This window comes from Topomyia yanbarensis, chromosome 1 (genome assembly GCF_030247195.1).
Source record: "Topomyia yanbarensis strain Yona2022 chromosome 1, ASM3024719v1, whole genome shotgun sequence".
In the NCBI taxonomy this organism is placed as follows: Eukaryota; Metazoa; Arthropoda; class Insecta; order Diptera; family Culicidae; genus Topomyia; species Topomyia yanbarensis.
In genome coordinates, this window is record NC_080670.1 from 73052019 (window position 1) to 73069717 (window position 17699).

The 17699-nt window shown below is 38.8% G+C and overlaps 1 protein-coding gene across 1 annotated transcript in view; it reads right to left on the reverse strand.

Annotated features, from left to right (window-relative positions):
* The window catches only part of LOC131677929 (isocitrate dehydrogenase [NADP], mitochondrial-like), a 73120-nt gene that overhangs the window by 26611 nt on the left and 28810 nt on the right, over positions 1-17699 (reverse strand). The window lies entirely within an intron of this gene.

Here is a 17699-nt window from a genome sequence, read left to right on the forward strand (position 1 = left end):
ATCAGTCTGCATCAATAAATTTTCAACTTCAATCCAATATTTTGTTTGGGTGTGGTGGGGTGGGGAGGGGGGGTGTTGTACTGTGTTAAACCCCAAAACCTTCTCTTGGCTACCCCGTTCCTTGGAGTTATGTATTTCGCTTTTCATTTTTCGATATGTTTCAGATCGATCCGATGGTCATAAGTTAGAAAAATAGCAGTCAGAAGGTTCGCACAAATGAACATTTTTGTACTGATAAGTTATCAAGTTCCTTCCAGACAACTTAGAAGTGTTCGGTGATTATTTCTACCGGTTGTAGATAGTAAAATGAAATACCAAATTCGTTTTATCGAAATAATGTTTAGCTTATTTCAATGGATTATTACTATATTGAACAATAAATAGGCGTCAAAGAGTAATCAACAAACAACAAGCCATAACTTTTAAAGTATTCAAAATAGATATTTAAAGTCTTCAGTAAAGTTATTCGCAAAAGTAATAGCTACAAATTTGCTGAAGACATCATTTCGATATAATCACTTCCAAGAAAATTTGTGAAAATATCTCACTCATAGGGGGATTAATCAGCAAAAGCACAATACCAAAAGAAAGGACATATTACCTTCATTAAATTCTTCGAAGATACTATTGACCTAAAATAAGCCGTTTTGGCGTTAATAATAGATTACATGTTTTTGGTCATATTTCTGGCAATGGGAAATGATAAAAATCTGTCGTCCGCATTTAATGTTAAATATCTCTTTTGATAATAGTCCGATTTCAACAATCTATAGCTTGTTCGAATGGTATTTGTTGAAGCTATCTAAAAACATATAAATTGTTACTCTATATTGTCAATTTCGGCAGATAATTCAAAAAAACTGCAAAAAACGCCATTTTTACGCATTCAAACATTCATATCTTGGAAACTAAACATCAGAATCAAAAACAAATTAATAGCGTTCATACTGTTTTTTAGTTCTTTTATTTAATATTGGATTTTAAATGAAAGAACTATGGTTTGGATAAGATCGGTTCAGCCATTGCTGAGAAACACGAATGAGAATATTTCCGTTACATACACACACAGACACACACAGACATTGTCCCAAATCGTCGAGCTGAGTCGATTGGTATATAAGACTCGGCCCTCCGGGCCTCGGAAAAAATCTTGAAAGTTTGAGCGAATTCTATACATTTCTTTTATAAGAAATGTAAAAATCTTTCGTCCGCATTTAATGGTAAATATCTCTTTTGATAATAGTCCGATTTCAACAATCTATAGCTTGTTCGAAAGGTATTCGTTATAGCTGTCTAAAAACATATAAATTGTTAACCTATATTGTCAATTTCGGCAGAAAATTCAAAAAAACTTCAGAAAACGCCATTTTTACACATTCAAACATTCATATCTTGGAAACTAAACATCAGAATCAAAAACAAATTAATAACGTTCATACTGTTTTTTAGTTCTTTCATTTAAAACTGGTTTGGATAAGATCGGTTCAGCCATTGCTGAGAAACACGAATGAGAATTTGTCCGTTACATACACACACAGACACACACAGATACACACACACAGACAGACATTGTCCCAAATCGTCGAGCTGAGTCGATTGGTATATAAAACTCGGCCCTCCGGGCCTCGGAAAAAATCTTGAATGTTTGAGCGAATTCTATACATTTCTTTTATAAGAAATGTAAAACGTGTTTATTTTTAATAATGTTTGACCGTGTGTCACAAATTTAGATCAATGTTTTTAGTTATTATTTCAATGGTACATGATGTAGAAAATATTGAAGAATGTTTAAAAAATATAGTTTGATTAAAAAGTTAGATTTTTTTTTCCCTATTTTGTCCAACTTTTTGTTCTTGCCACCCCATAGTGCTACGGTTAGATTGCAAGTGGAAGGTAATATCTGATCCCCACGGTAGTGACCACCTGCCGATTGTAATTGCAATCACCACTCGTTCAAGACCTTCGGAACCAATCAATGTTTCCTATGACAACACACGAAACATTGATTGGAATAGCTACGCTGCTGAGATATCCAAAACTATCGATTCAACACAGGTACTTCCCCCGGAGGAAGAGTATAAGTTTTTGTCCAACTCGATTCTCGATATCGCGATTCAAACTCAGACGAAACGAGTACCCGACGGGAACGCCCAAAAATGTTCTCCCAACCCGTGGTGGGACAAAGAGTGCTCAGACGTGTACGCGGAGAAGGCTGCCGCGTATAAAACCTTCCGAAACGACGGGTTTGTCGCTAGTTATCGTCTGTACGCGATATTAGAAAAGCGAATGAAAAATTTAATGAAAGCCAAGAAACGCAATTACTGGCGCCGGTTTGTCGACGGGTTAACAAGAGAAACATCGATGAGCACTCTTTGGGGCACGGCCCGACGTATGCGAAACCGAAACAGTACTAACGAGAGCGTGGAATATTCAAACCGTTGGATATTCGATTTCGCCAAGAAGGTTTGTCCGGATTCCGCCCCGGCACAGAAAATCTACCGCGCCGCGTCGCCTTACAATACCGCGAACGAACCACCGTTCTCCATGGTGGAGTTCTCATTTGCTCTCTTATCGTGTAACAATAAAGCTCCAGGGCCAGACAGAATCAAATTCAACTTGTTGAAGAATCTACCAGACTCTGCAAGAGGCGCTTGTTGAATTTATTTAATAAGTTGAGGGTAACATTGTCCCACATTATTGGTGACAAGTGAGTGTCATCGCCATCCAAAAACCAGGAAAAACAGCCTCCGACCACAACATGTCCGATTGCAATGCTATCCTGTATCCGGAAGTTATTCGAGAAAATGATCTTGTTTCGCCTCGACAATTGGGTCGAAGCAAATGGCTTACTGTCAGATACACAATTTGGCTTCCGCAAAGGCAAAGGGACGAACGATTGCCTTGCGTTGCTCTCAACAGAAATTCAAATGGCATATGCTAACAAAGAGCAGATGGCATCAGTATTCTTGGATATTACGGAGGCTTTCGATTCAGTTTCTATCAACATTCTTTATGAGAAGTTGCACCAGCATGATCTTTCATCAATTTTAGATAACTGCTAAATCTGTTGTCTGAAAAACAAATGCATTTCTCGCATGGTGATTTATCGACATCACGATTTAGCTGCATGGGCCTTCCCAAGGGCTCATGTCTAAGCCCTCTTCTCTACAATTTTTATGTGAATGACATTGACGAATGTCTTGTCAATTCCTGCACGCTAAGGCAACTTGCAGATGACGGTGTGGTCTCTATTACAGGTCCCAAGGCCGTCGGCTTGCAAGGACTACTGCAAAATACCTTGGACAATTTGTCTGCTTGAGCTCTCCAGCTGGGTATCTACGGAGAAAACTGAGCTATTCGTATTTTCAAGTAAGCGTGAACCAGCGAAACTACAGCTTCAGTTAATGGATAAAACTATTGCTCAGGTTTCAACATTCAAATATCTCGGGGTCTGGTTCGACTCTAAAGGTACCTGGGGATGTCACATTAGGTATCTGAAACAGAAGTGCCAACAAAGGATCAACTTTCTCCGTACAATAACCGGAACATGGTGGGGTGCCCACCCAGGAGACCTAATCAGGCTGTACCAAACAACTATATTATCAGTGATGGAGTACGGATGTTTCTACTTTCGCTTCGTTGCGAGCATACATTTCATCAAACTAGAGAGAATCCAGTATTGCTGTTTGCGTACTGCCCTGGGTTGCATGCACTCGACCCATACGATGAGTTTAGAAGTGCAGGCGGGCGTCCTTCCACTAAAAAATCGATTTTGGGACCTCTCGTATCGATTGCTCATTCGATGCGATATTTTGAACCCATCGGTGATTGCAAATTTCGAAAGGCTTGTCGAGCTTAATTCTCAGACCCGACTCATGTACTTGTGTTTCGATTACATGGCACAGAACATCTATTCATCTTCGTATAACGTTAACCGTGCATATCTCTTAGATACTTCTGCTCCAACTGTATTTTTCGACACATCCATGAAGGAAGAGATTTGTGGAATCCCGGATCACATTCGCCCACAAGTGGTCCCAAATATTTTCTATAACAAATACCATCAAGTCGACTGCGGCAAAATGTTCTACACTGACGGATCAAATCTCGACGGGTCCAAAGGCTTCGGTATCTTCAACGAAAATTTTGCTGCCTCATTCAAACTCAATGATCCTGCTTCAATTTACGTTACAGAATTAGCTGCCATTCAGTATACAGTTAACTCTCTCTATGTCGATATTCTCTATGTCGATATTTTTCTCTATCTCGATTATTTCGTGGGTCCCTTCAGATCGCACGTATAAAAACTCCTCTATGTCGATATTTTCTCTATCTCGATATCTCCCTATATCGATGTACCTAGCTTTACATTTGCCTGCATTATTCTCTATGTCGATGTGTTTTTGTTTTCTCTCAGGACATCACAAAGCATATACATAATGAAATGAAAATTGGTGATCAGGGCGCTAAGTCCAATATCAATATTCTGCATGTAGGGGCAGTAAAGACATGATTTGCGGAAAGTGGATATTCAATGTTTTCCTACGATACTTTGTAAAACGAATTCATCTTAATCTGCATATATCGAGGTTTTCTAGAAATTATGCATTTTTGGGTTCAAAGTTTTGACTTTGACGTGCTATAAAAATATTTAAAATGCAGCCATCTGTAGCACGGAAATCATACTTTCGTGGTCAAAAAAATTTCAATTAGGGGAACATGGGGAGATTTGACCAAGCGCAGAATTCGATTATTGGATATGACGTGTTCTATTAGGTTCTTAAATTTTTTTCAAAAATTTTTTTATGCTAGTTTCGGTCCGTTAAGGTAATTTTAAAAGTTTGGAATGAAAAATTCTTTTCTTATAGAAAAGATTCCGTATTTAATAAATTCGCGTTAAATTATGTAATTTATCAAACTTTGTATGGACATATCTACTCGCCTAATAATTACTTCTAAAATACTTATACATTATATATACTTTATGAACTAGTGAAATGATTTTACATACATCGGAATATTTAAATAGTTATTACTAAAATTTGCACGAGATTGAACGCAATAACTAATGATGGGGAGACTTGACTAAGATTTTATGGGAAGACGTGACCAAGTGGCAATAGGCCGATGAAAAATAAAATTTATCTGATATTTACTATGCTGTCGTACCTACTGTTAGTGTTAATCACCTCACAAAAAAAATCCCACATCAAACATCAGTCTATATCTTGTTGTACTAGTAAACAAAGTTAGTAGTAATGTGGCTGATTTCGTGACGTGTTAATATGCAATGTAAGCAGAACAGTTAATCCTTAAAAGGAAATGCATTAAACACAGTCGAAATTTATGAAATGCAACCCTTTTTATATTTTTTTACTGCTACCTAATGGCCTCGACAATATGGAAAAAAAGATTACAGTATTATTTGTCATTATTTTTTGTTCTGATTTTTCAAAATTCTCTTGGTCAAGTCTCCCCAGGCATTGGTCAGGTCTCCCCGCATTGGGGAGACTTGACAAAAAAAACGATCTCAAACTTTTATAACTTTTGAAAAAGTAAATTAAAAATTCCGCAAAAAATTATGAACACGAATAATACCTTTTTACATTATATCTCAATGACTTTGGAAGGATTGAAAACTTTTTTAGAGATTTATGTAGTAAACCTACATAAATCTCTAAAAAAACCTGGTCAAGTCTCCCCATGTTCCCCTACATGTGGGGCAGAATGATAAACTGCAAATAAGGGATACTTTCTCAAACGGCAAACTTGATGTTTTGCAGTGCGTGTGCACTTTACCCCGTCGGCTACTACCCTACTCCCCCAATACGAGCATCTATCTTCATTTCCCGGTATGCATTATGATGTCCTGAAGGAAAAGTTGTCTCAAAGAAAATCATTGTGTTCTATATGTCGATCTCTCCCTATGTCGATGGTCCCTTCAATATCGACATAGAGAGAGTTAACTGTACTCTCGGGATCATTGACACCCTGCCCGAAGACCATTGCTTCATCGTTTCGGACAGTCTCAGCTCCATTGAGGCCATCCGTGCGGCGAAGCTTGGAAATCACTCACCGTATTTCCTGGGGAAAATACGGGAATATCTGAGTGCTTTATCTGAAAAATCTTACCAGATTACCTTGGTTTGGGTCCCGTCACATTTTCCTATTGCGGGCAATGAGAAGGCGGACTCTTTAGCCAAGGTGGGCGCATTAGAAGGCGACACTTACGAAATACCAATTTGCTTCAATGAATTTTTAAGTATCTCTCGTCAGAGGACGCTCGAAAGTTGGCAAACTTCATGGAGCAATGGACATCTGGGACGGTGGCTACATTCTATTATCCCGAAGGTATCAACGAATGCTTGGTTTAAGGGCTTGGATGGGAACCGGGACTTTATTCGTACGATGTCAAGGCTCATGTCCAACCATTACTCGTTTGATGCGCATCTCCGTCGTATAGGGCTTGCTGACAGTAATCATTGTGTTTGTGAGAACGGCTATCACGACATCTAGCATGTTGTTTGGCTGTGCGCCGAGTACCGTGTTGCCAGGTCTCAACTAATAGATTCCCTTCGGGCCCGAGGTAGATCACCCTATGTGCCAGTCCGGGACGTCCTGGCAAGCCGTGACCACCCCTACATTTTTCTTATCTACACCTTTTTGAAAACTATTGATTTCCAAGTTTAATACATTTTCCCCTCTCATTCACAGTAGAACCTCGTCAACTTCTTCCTGTATCTACAATGTGGCATCGCTTCACGAGTCTACTATGCATTCCTTTCTTGATAACCAGTTCATCCAGAACATCATGACACATGTCACAAGAACATCATGACAGCATCGGAGTGCCAATAATCATCCGAAATATCGACCCTCACCTAGCCCCTGTGATTACAGGATGGAAACCATTACAATAAAGTGTGTATATCCACCACAATCATCAACCAGCCAACGAGAATGTAAATTTTACAAAATTTTACAATATGTATCCCACTTCCTACCTTTTTCCTTTACTAACATAAGAGGGGAACAAGCCGCCCCTAAATACGGCTTTCTCTTCCCCCACTAACACGTGCGATGTACCTTAAAAATGAGTTATCGGCCTCGTTAAGCTACCGTATTTGGGCCTAAATAAACTTAGTTATATAAAAAAGGCGGCTAACCAAAACTACTTTGTAAGCATTGGATGTATTTTTTGCGGTTGAAATCCTCCGTCCGATTTTTATGCTTGAAGTTGATTTGCGATTTTTACACTCTGATCTATTTGAAGCAGGTTTTACAAAGCTTGTTGTATCCGTGCGAATTTCATTTTCGGTCGCTCAAGTGAGGCTAATACATATTGACCTATTACCGTTCATTTGAGCACCCACAGTCATAAATATTAACAGTAAAACTGAAGTTATTGCAATTGATCTGATTGCATTTCGTTGGAGCAGTGCTGCCAGGTACAGTTTACATTAACTACGAAAAATGAAGTTTTGGTGTATCTTCGTTGTTTCGAAATATTAATAAAAACTAATAAACCCTAGACTGTCTTCGGCTACCTTTTTCGCGCAATTGAACTATTGTAAATATTTTGAGAGAATTGTATTGAACGTCCAATGACGTTCAAAATTAAAAAGCTGCTAGTACTGAGAGGAAAGCACCTATCTTTATGAAGAGGTTTTGCGTGTTTCTTGACCTCACCGATTTTAATAAACGTTAGCTTATAAACTCTATATACACTATATCTAGAAAAAAAAGTTGGGCATGAAAGAATAAGACAACAATTAGAACGGTGGTGGATACGGATTAAGAATTTTCAACAAAATTGGTAAAAGTATTAAAATAAAACGCTATACTGTGAATGGAATTATTTCAGTTCTAGTTTTGCATTGAAACACATATATAAAATTTATTGCTGCAGAACATGCATTAACTTCATTGTTTAAGTTTCAAACTGGATGCGGTTTAATTCTAAAATTGTCAAAATTTCAGATATGCACGGTGCACTACAAATTATTGAATAATTGTTGTTCGTTTAGCCATTAATCGATTAAGAAATAACATTGTTTGCCTAAGTTAATTAGGACGAACTGAATATTTTCACAGTCCACAATATGTGTTACTAGATGGATCAGCCCAATAATGTCATTTTTCCATTTGATCGATTAATAGCAAATAGATTATTTGTTACATAGTTGCTTATTTTAATCGATTAATTTTTAGAATTTTGTTACTCTTAAAGGACCATTTATAAATTATGTATTAAAGGGGAGTGTGTAACAAATTGTAATATATGGGAGCAGGAGAGTAACCTATAACGTGACGTAGCATACTTTTACTGAAGACTATATAGTCTCTAGCCCTGAGATGAGTCACTATTGTTGGTAGATCAAATTTCGTTCGTGAATTATATTGCATGCTCTTAAAAAATGCTACATTTTAATGTCACTGTGGTCGTCTTCTGCACACAACCCTTTATTTTTTTAAAGTGCAGTGCAGTCTGTAATAAAACATAACTTAACCCTCCAGTGCCCAAATTTTTTTTTGGCTTGAAAAAACTTTTGGAGGTGGGCCTCGTGATGAGAAAAACGAAAATAATGTTGAAAATTCTTGGAAGTAATGGATTTTTCATTGGGCCTCAAAATATGTAGGCCGCTTAGAGGCGGTGTTGGGCACCTGGGCGAATAAAAAACAAAAACTTTTTTTCTTCTAGTTACTTCAACATAAGCGAATACAGATGGTTTCTACATTTGGACTCCATCAGAACGCAAAATACCTAAACTGTAAGGAGTATTTCTAGTGCTTTGGTTGTTTAATTATTGACTTCTAATTTATAGTAGGGAAGTCCAGGGTCTGCTGGCGATGGTTTCACTTATCATGCTTTATGTTTTTAATTTAAGGAGTGTAAAAGTGAATGCGTTGCATAAAAGAGCGGACTGTTGTCTGCATTGTTGGGATTGTGAGAGAGATATTTTAAATATGAGGATAATAAGAGGATTTTAAATATGTGACGCGGAAATCTCGCCAATTTACGACTATATGCACAATGATGCCACCTGGTTACCTTTGATGATAAAATATGGATCGCGTGAGATATTTTTGAATAAAACTGCAAATCAATGATACTTGTTATTATTGTTCAGCCTCAATGCTCCTGCATTTTAATTGTATTCATGTATTCAAAAGCCAAATTTTCGAAATTTTTCAGGTGAAATTCCGAAGTAAACAAACAAAAAAAGCACTTGTGGTTACGTATATTACATATACGGCCAAGGAAAGTTCTTTTCGCGCGCTATCGAAAAATCTAGTCATTCGTGGAATAGCTTTGAACTCGCCCCCCTATGGCAATGAGCCTATTTTCATCATAACTATGTTAAACCGTTGGTTAGAGCGGCGTTAGCCATCTTTGTTCGACGTATTGGTTCAAATGGCGATTTTTGATATCATAATGGTTCATAAGAAGAAAGCAAATATATTGATGGCAATTCATATGCATTGCATCAATTGTATTCCGAGTAATTAATGAAATTGTGAGGCACCCTTCCTAACACGACTAAAGTAGGCTCTTCACTCTAATACGCTCGAAAACTCAATATCACTTACAACGTGTACGAAACAGAATTTAATGCAACATAAACACATAGGAGAATGGATTAAACAGTACTTGCAGTGCAGAACTAGAGACAGCGCCATATGTCTAATACAAAAGGAGAAAAAAAGATTCTGCCAACTAGCCCCAGACTCCCCTAAATATTATTAAATGATAAGAATATCCATATTCTAACTGCAACATTCACCCAAAGTTTTTGAAACATAAGTTTTTTCAGCTAAAATTGCACACAATACTAGTTTCGGTACGATAAGTAATCACTAGACTGAATTTTTTTTTCGCTCAGGTGCCCAACACCGCCTCTAGGCGGGCAAAGTATTTTACCAAAAAACCTAAACTTCCGAATTATTCCACTAAACCAATTCACATCGTCAGTGAAATGCTAGTAACAGGCTACTCAAATATATTTTTTTGGTTATTGAAATTTCCAAAAATAGTTAAACAATTTTTAAAGAAGATTACTACTAAACACAAAATAGTTTTTTTCCACGTTTTCCTCGAATTTTTAATCTTGAGCTTCTAATGCCTTTGACAGAAAGCTACGAATATTAAAATAATGTGTGTGTATGAAGGGTGTGAGCGTTAGGAAGAAATGCTAGTGCGGATGACAACATACAATCATGTTTTAGTAGTTTTATTTAGATTTTTATAGAGACCGCCTAGAGGCGGTGTTGGGAACTAGAGGGTTAAAAGTACGAGGGTGGTTTGAGAAGTCCATAATATAAAAAGGCACTTAGACCAATTTTAATTTATTTTCCAAAGTAATATTACCGGTTTTCAATACATTTTATCTAGTTTCTACGAGATTTTTTATTCCATCATTCCAATGTATTGACGAATTTTGGTGGAATTGCTCAACTGCGTTTGGCGTTCGTTCGGAATAGTAAGACCGATCCCAACCGCTGATTTCATACAAATCGCGGGTCTCATGTTCTACAAGATTAAAGCAGACAGACATAAGTCCAATATTGGCCCGACGTTGGTCTGACATCGGCCCGATGTCGGTCCAGCACTGCCCGAGATTGTTCCGACGCACAGTGGCTGGAGGCTGGCCAAAACCTCAAAAATTTATTTTTGGAATATTGATATTTTATATTTTTCCTAAATTTCTCATGTATTGAATGATGTATATTCAAAATTTTATGGACATTGGATAAGAACACGATTTTTAATATGAGTTTAAACGCAGCAAAGTCCGGACTTTTTAATGATTTTCATTGCCGAAACCACTATTGCTCTGTTCACTTCAAATGCATGCTGCTCTTTTCATTTTAGTCCGATTTTAGCACTACTAGTTTCATTGTATAGAGGAACAAAAGAACTTGGTTAGTTAATAAAATACATTTGGTAAATTTGCTTCGAACTATGACTTTTTAGTTTAAATAGGTTTGAGGTGGTCAGATCAAAAATACTTTTTTCACTAATGTATTCTGTACAAATTTCGGAATCATTTCGGAACGGTCACATAGTATACATTCTATGGTAAATAACCTCTACTTTTCGAATATCATGGTCTCGTTCTGCGCCTAGGTGCGCAAAAAGGTTTAAGGAGATTTTGAAGCTTGGTTGCTGATATGGAGGCGCATGGTGTTTTGTGTAAAATAGTTAGACAATCTACAGTAAACCAACACGTTATACAATGGATTTAAAGTAGTGTTCTTCATTTTTTATGATATTGCTGACATTGGTGAACAGTAACGGAAAATCTATCATGAAAACGGAATCATAATTATAAGAAAGGTTCAATGACACTGTATGGAAATATGCATTTAATATTTTACGACTTTTGACATCAAAAATGAGCTCAGCATCTCAAAATTAGCTTAAATTGTGATTTTCAGCCAAATTAAGTAATATTTGAGGTTTTGTCCGACTTTTGTTTAAAGACCCGCCACTGTGCGACGTTGGCCCAACCTTGGTTTAACATTCCATCTTATATCCACCATCATCGTTTTCCAATTTTCTTGCTTGCTCACTATCATTCAGTAAGTGAAATGATATTAGTGTTGAATTGATGTTCGTCCGAAAAGGTAGTAGCTCAAAACGGAAGGATATCAGCTATCAACTGATTTCACTGAAATTTTTCTGCTCTGGTCATCACGGCAAGGACGTGGTACAATAGTCTAACGAAAATGGAGTCTAATTAGTTCATTCCATTGTTTCCAGTTCCGTCCTATAGAGAAGTATTGAGCGATATTGAAGCGGAAACTTAAGATGAAAGTAGTAGTCACTAGCGGCTTGGTTTGTTGAAGAATTGGTGGAGTCAGCAAGCCGCACAGTGACTGGTGCGCGTGCGTCGGCTGATGAGCGGTTCAACAGAAAAGTGCGAGAATTTGATATAATGATGAATGTTTTTTTACAGATATTTATATAAAGTAATGAATCATGAAAATTTTATAAAACACCCATTACCTTTCGTTTATTCCTGGAAAGTATTTTGTTTGAAAGATAGTTACAGGAAATACAGGCATTTCAAAACAACCCATTTTGAAATGATCTTGGCTTTATATACAGCTTAATTTTGTGCTTCCAATTGTTCGAAAAGATCAGTATAATCTACCTCTACTACGTATTTGATCTTGCGCAACGTAAAAACCTTTTGTGTTTTCAATCTCATCATAATATATATTACATAAAACAAGCTACTCGACAAGTATGTGATTCAAAGTTCAACCGTCACTTGAAAAAATAAACCCTCTTATCAACCTCAATCTGATTATAACATTGCAAGACGTCCTGGTTATGGGTCGAACATTGGAATTATTATCTTGGAACACACCGTTGAAGCATTCAAGTCAGCTCAGTTCACGAACGGCTCAATTCAACTTAAAAATGAGTTAACTGGGGTTTTCTCATAGGTTTTAATGTGCTAAAAAATTTCATAAAGATTTGTAAACGAACATTGTAAATTCAGGAATTTCATTTCAAAAACTCGTTTTCTTGATTTTGAAAAAGTAAAGGGTTTAAATATACACATGCAATATGCTTACTGATTTTGGAATTTCCCCTCTAAAATACCGTTCGGTACAGCGTTTACTGTCAAAGAATCGTCATTTCCAACGTGGCTCATGTTTGCATAAACGTATTACAAATAAAATTGCCTAATTGGTGTGAGGAGCAGTCGAAGCAGACTCCATTTCATCCCAATAAAGTATCATTATTGTACACGGTTTGTACACTAATGTTCGATTTTTCATCAAGATAATGATGCTGGAGCCTACGTCAACATCACTCACAAGCAATTTGGCTGAGGACTAGTTGCTGTCAAATCTTGTCACTGAGAGTAATGCAACAACATCGTCGATCCCCTCGAACATGTACCAGGTAGCAGATCGATCACCCATCACATGTCAAATTCCTCGTGAGAAGAACAGTGATAAGACAAAAGCAGGCATATCGACGTTAGCAACACGTGAGGAGCTTCTTTAATTTGGAATTAAATTATTTGGATTCGTATTTGAAGTAAATAGATATTTAGAACTCTACCTAATCTGTACCCATCCCTATGTGCTGGATGCTTTGGGGGCATTTAAGAAAGTGAGGTTAGCTTTAATCTTTTAGATTGATGGGGCAAAGCGAATGAAAGTCCTTTAAGCAACATTTCACCGCAAAAATACAAGGTGTATTGCTTAAAGGACTTTCATTCGCTTTGCCCCAACAATCTAAAAGATGAAAGGATGCCATCCAAGCATGGTCGGAAGGCCCCGGCAACAAACTGCCCTGCATGCAACTCGGCGGACAATGATGAAATGGTCCAGTGCGATCGTTGTCAGATGTGGTGGCATTATGCGTGTGTGGGGGTCGGTGACAGTGTCAGCGAAAGGGATTTCGTTTGCCCTAAGTGTTCAACCCTTCCTTCGGCATTACCACCCGTTATAGAAGGTACCGAGAATACTAATGTAGATTCGCCAAACCCAAATGCCGCGGGAAGTGGCAAGAACACTCAAGCTGGCAGTTCTTCAAGATTATCTACCACTCACAGCGTTAAGGCAAAAGCTCGACTGCATCTTCAAAAACTCGAGGCACAGAAAGCGCTGTTGGATAAACAATTAGAGCTAGAATGTCGAGAACAGGATCGCAGTCATGAACAGCAAAAGTCGGAGAAGAAGGCAGAATTCGAAATGAAGCAACTGCAGCTTGACCAGGAATTTCACGATGAGACATTTCGTATAATGGAAGCGGAATTGGAAGAGGGCGATAATGATAGGCCAAGCATATGTTCTCATCAAAGTATGTTCAGCAAGGTGAACCAATGGTTAGTTGGACGATGCAAAAACCGGTAACTGCGAAACTCACGGGGTCAGTCACAGCGACAAATTGGCAAGATCAACCAAGAAATAAAGTGCCTAGCATCATGCTTGGTGGCGTTAACGTGGCGTCCCGCTATGAAGATTGACCGGCGTGCAACAATTAGTAACATTACTCCTTTTGCGCCAAGCATATCGCCAGTTCACCCAAAATCCCAACTTAATAATCAGTCAACGGGGATAATCAGGAAGCCAGCCAATCTGATGTCGACACTCGGTCCGGAATATGACTCTCGCGCGGGAGTATATGGGATGCTTCATGGACACCTTGATCGAACACCAGATGGTACAACTCCTATTCCACATCCACCTACAGTACCAATAGGACAACATATGCCTGAGTCGCCCTCACAGGAGTTAAGCTGTTTAATATCTACCCCGCCGGATGGATCGGGACCAAAACCACAACAACTGGCAGCTAGGCAGGTAATGCCACGAGAACTGCCGATCTTCACCGGGAACCCCGAGATTGACCCCTCTTTATAAGCTCGTACCATACAAGTAGTCAAGCCTGCGGGTATACAGATGCAGAAAATTTGATCAGGTTGCAACGTTGCTTAAAGGGTTCCGCTTTGAACTCGGTGCGTAGCCGGATTTTGCTGCCCGCATCCGTACCTCACGTTATCGCTACACTGCAGACGCTGTATGGACGACCGGAGCTATCAATACACACATTACTGCAAAAAGTGCGCGAGGTCTCAGCACCGAGGTCTGATAAACTCGAAACATTAATAGGATTCGGAATAACAGTGCAAACTCTTTGCGATCACCTGGAGGCTGGCGGACAGATGGCTCACCTGAATAACCCTACCTTGCTGTTTGAGTTAGTCGAAAAACTATCGGGAAATCTGAAACTTGACTGGGCACTACACAAACAGCGTTATGATGCGGTAAATCTGCAAACATTTGCTCAGTACATGACAACATTGGTTTCAGCAGCTTCTCAAGTAACACTTCACATTGACACAAAGCAACAGCGAGTGGGAAAACAGGAAAAAGGTAAAGAGAAAAGTTTTTGTGGCGCGCATGTCTCGGACGCGGTTTCGAACGCTGCTATTGATGAACGATACCTGGACACCGAGCAAAGCCGAGCTATACCCCCGGAATGCTTCGTCTGCAAGCAAGTCGATCACAGGGTAAAGAATTGTCCTCGTTTTGCCAAGATGGCCTTGGAGAGCCGCTGGAAAGCAATTAAGGAAAATAGCTTGTGTCGGATCTGCTTGAGGGCCCATGGTAGACGCCCGTGTAAAATAAAAAAGTTATGCGACATTGGTGGCTGCCAACTGAAACATCATTCTCTCCTACATACATATTTAAGTAAGCCTTATGCTAGCCAGAAAGCTGTGACGTCGGAAGCCGTCACCAATCATCACCATTCTAAAATCTCGACCTTATTCCGGATTGTGCCAGTCACCCTGTACGGAAATAATCGCTCGGTTGAAACTTTCGCCTTTCTGGATGACGGATTCTCGATGCAGTGCCTGCAGTGGACAGTAAACATGACGAGGTCGGAAAAATATTCGCAGCGTGTTTCATTGGAAATAACCGGCAGCAAGGTCGAGCAAAAATATCTGCTTTCCAATGTACGGACCGTGAACCTTTCGCGTCAGTCGATTAAATACAATCGGCTAGCAGAGCGATACCCGCACTTGAAGGGCTTACCCGTCGAGGACTATGTTGACGCTGTACCGCAGGTACTCATTGGGAATGACAACTCCCATCTGAGCGTGATGTTGAAAATCAGGGAAGGAAGTCAGACAGACCCTATTGCAGCCAAGACCCGTTTAGGATGGACGATATATGGTGCCGAGAATAATGAGCGAACCAGCTCAACATCTAGCTTCCATATTTGTCAGTGTAATGATGATCGCGCACTTCACAATCTGGTAAAAGAGTATTTTTCGATTGACAACGTGGGTGTTGCTCTAGCAGAATGTCCAGATTTTGACGACAATCGGCGAGCGGGCCGAATTCTTCGTGAAACTACTAAACGTATTGGTAACCGCTTCGAGACCGGCCTTTTGTGGAAATATGACACGTTCGAGTTTCCTGACAGCCCCCCAATGGCGATTCGACGCATGCAGTGCTTAGAAAGACGAATGGACAAAGATCTAACAATCGGCGCTAGTGTTAAAAGGCAGATGCGCGAGTATTCAGAAAAGGGATACATACGAAAAGCCACTGCTGAAGAATTCAAAGAGGCGGACCCCCGACGGACGTGGTATTTGCCTTTGGGAGTGGTATTAAATCCCAAAAAGCCAGAGAAAATAAGAATATTTTGCGACGCTGCGGCAAAAGTAGAAGGCGTTTCATTGAATGCGATGCTGCTAAAGGGACCTGATCTGATGAGTTCATTATCGACGGTGCTGTTTGGTTTTCGGGAACGAAGGGTGGCCATCTGCGCAGACATCAAAGAGATGTTCCAGCAGATATTAATTCGAAACGAGGATCGTCACGCCCAAAGACTGATTTGGCGGGATAGGTCTGATCAGACTCCTGAAGTGTATCTAATGAACGTAGCAACGTTCGGTTCTACTTGTTCGCCGTGTTCGGCTCACTATGTTAAGGACCGCAATGCAGCTGAGCATGCCGGAACGTATCCAGAAGCCGTAGTCGCCATTACTAAGAGACATTACGTCGACGACTATCTGGACAGTTTGGATGACGAGGACAAAGCAGTTCAGCTAGCACTGGATGTTAAATACGTACATTCCAGAGCTGGGTTCCACATAAGGAACTGGATCTCAAATTCTTCAAATTTTCTTCGGATTGGGAGGCCAAGGCAACTAATCCGAAAAGTCTTGATCTGGACGGAAACGGATCCACCGAACGAGTTCTGGGAATGCTGTGGAATCCTAAACCTGATGTTTTCACTTATTGTACGATAATGGCTACGGAGACAACGCACCCCACCAAGCGGCAAGTGCTACGAGCAGTTTCTGATCCACGGTAAAATTCTTATCCAGGAAATTTGGCGAGCGAAGACAGAGTAGGATGAACTGATTCCGAGACAGAAACATGACAGGTGGTTAAGATGGACCAGCAAATTTAGAGAACTGACTCAGGTACGGATAAATCGATGTTACTATCCTACTATTCCTGAGCGACAGATAACTTCTCTTCAACTGCATATCTTTGTGGATGCCAGCGAGCAAGCATATGCCTGTGTGGCGTACTTGCGAGCCGAAGTAAAGAGTGAAGTACACGTAGCATTGGTGGGGGCAAAGTCAAAAGTTGCTCCTCTAAAAACTCTTCCCGAAGCTAGAACTGCAGGCAATAGTACTTGGTGTTCGTCTTCAAAAGACGATTCAAGGATAATCGTCTGAGCTCTCGATCGAAGCAGATCGTTTTCTTGTGCTGTGCATAGAGTAATATATATATATATATATATATATATATATATATATATATATATATATATATATATATATATATATATATATATATATATATATATATATATATATATATATATATATATATATATATATATATATATATATATATATATATATATATATATATATATATATATATATATATATATATATATATATATATATATATATATATATATATATATATATATATATATATATATATATATATATATATATATATATATATATATATATATATATATATATATATATATATATATATATATATATATATATATATATATATATATATATATATATATATATATATATTTGTTCGCTTTGTTCGCCGGTGCCTAGGTTGGTGAAGTGAATAGTTGAATAATCGGACAAGCCGCTATATAAGCTAAGTAT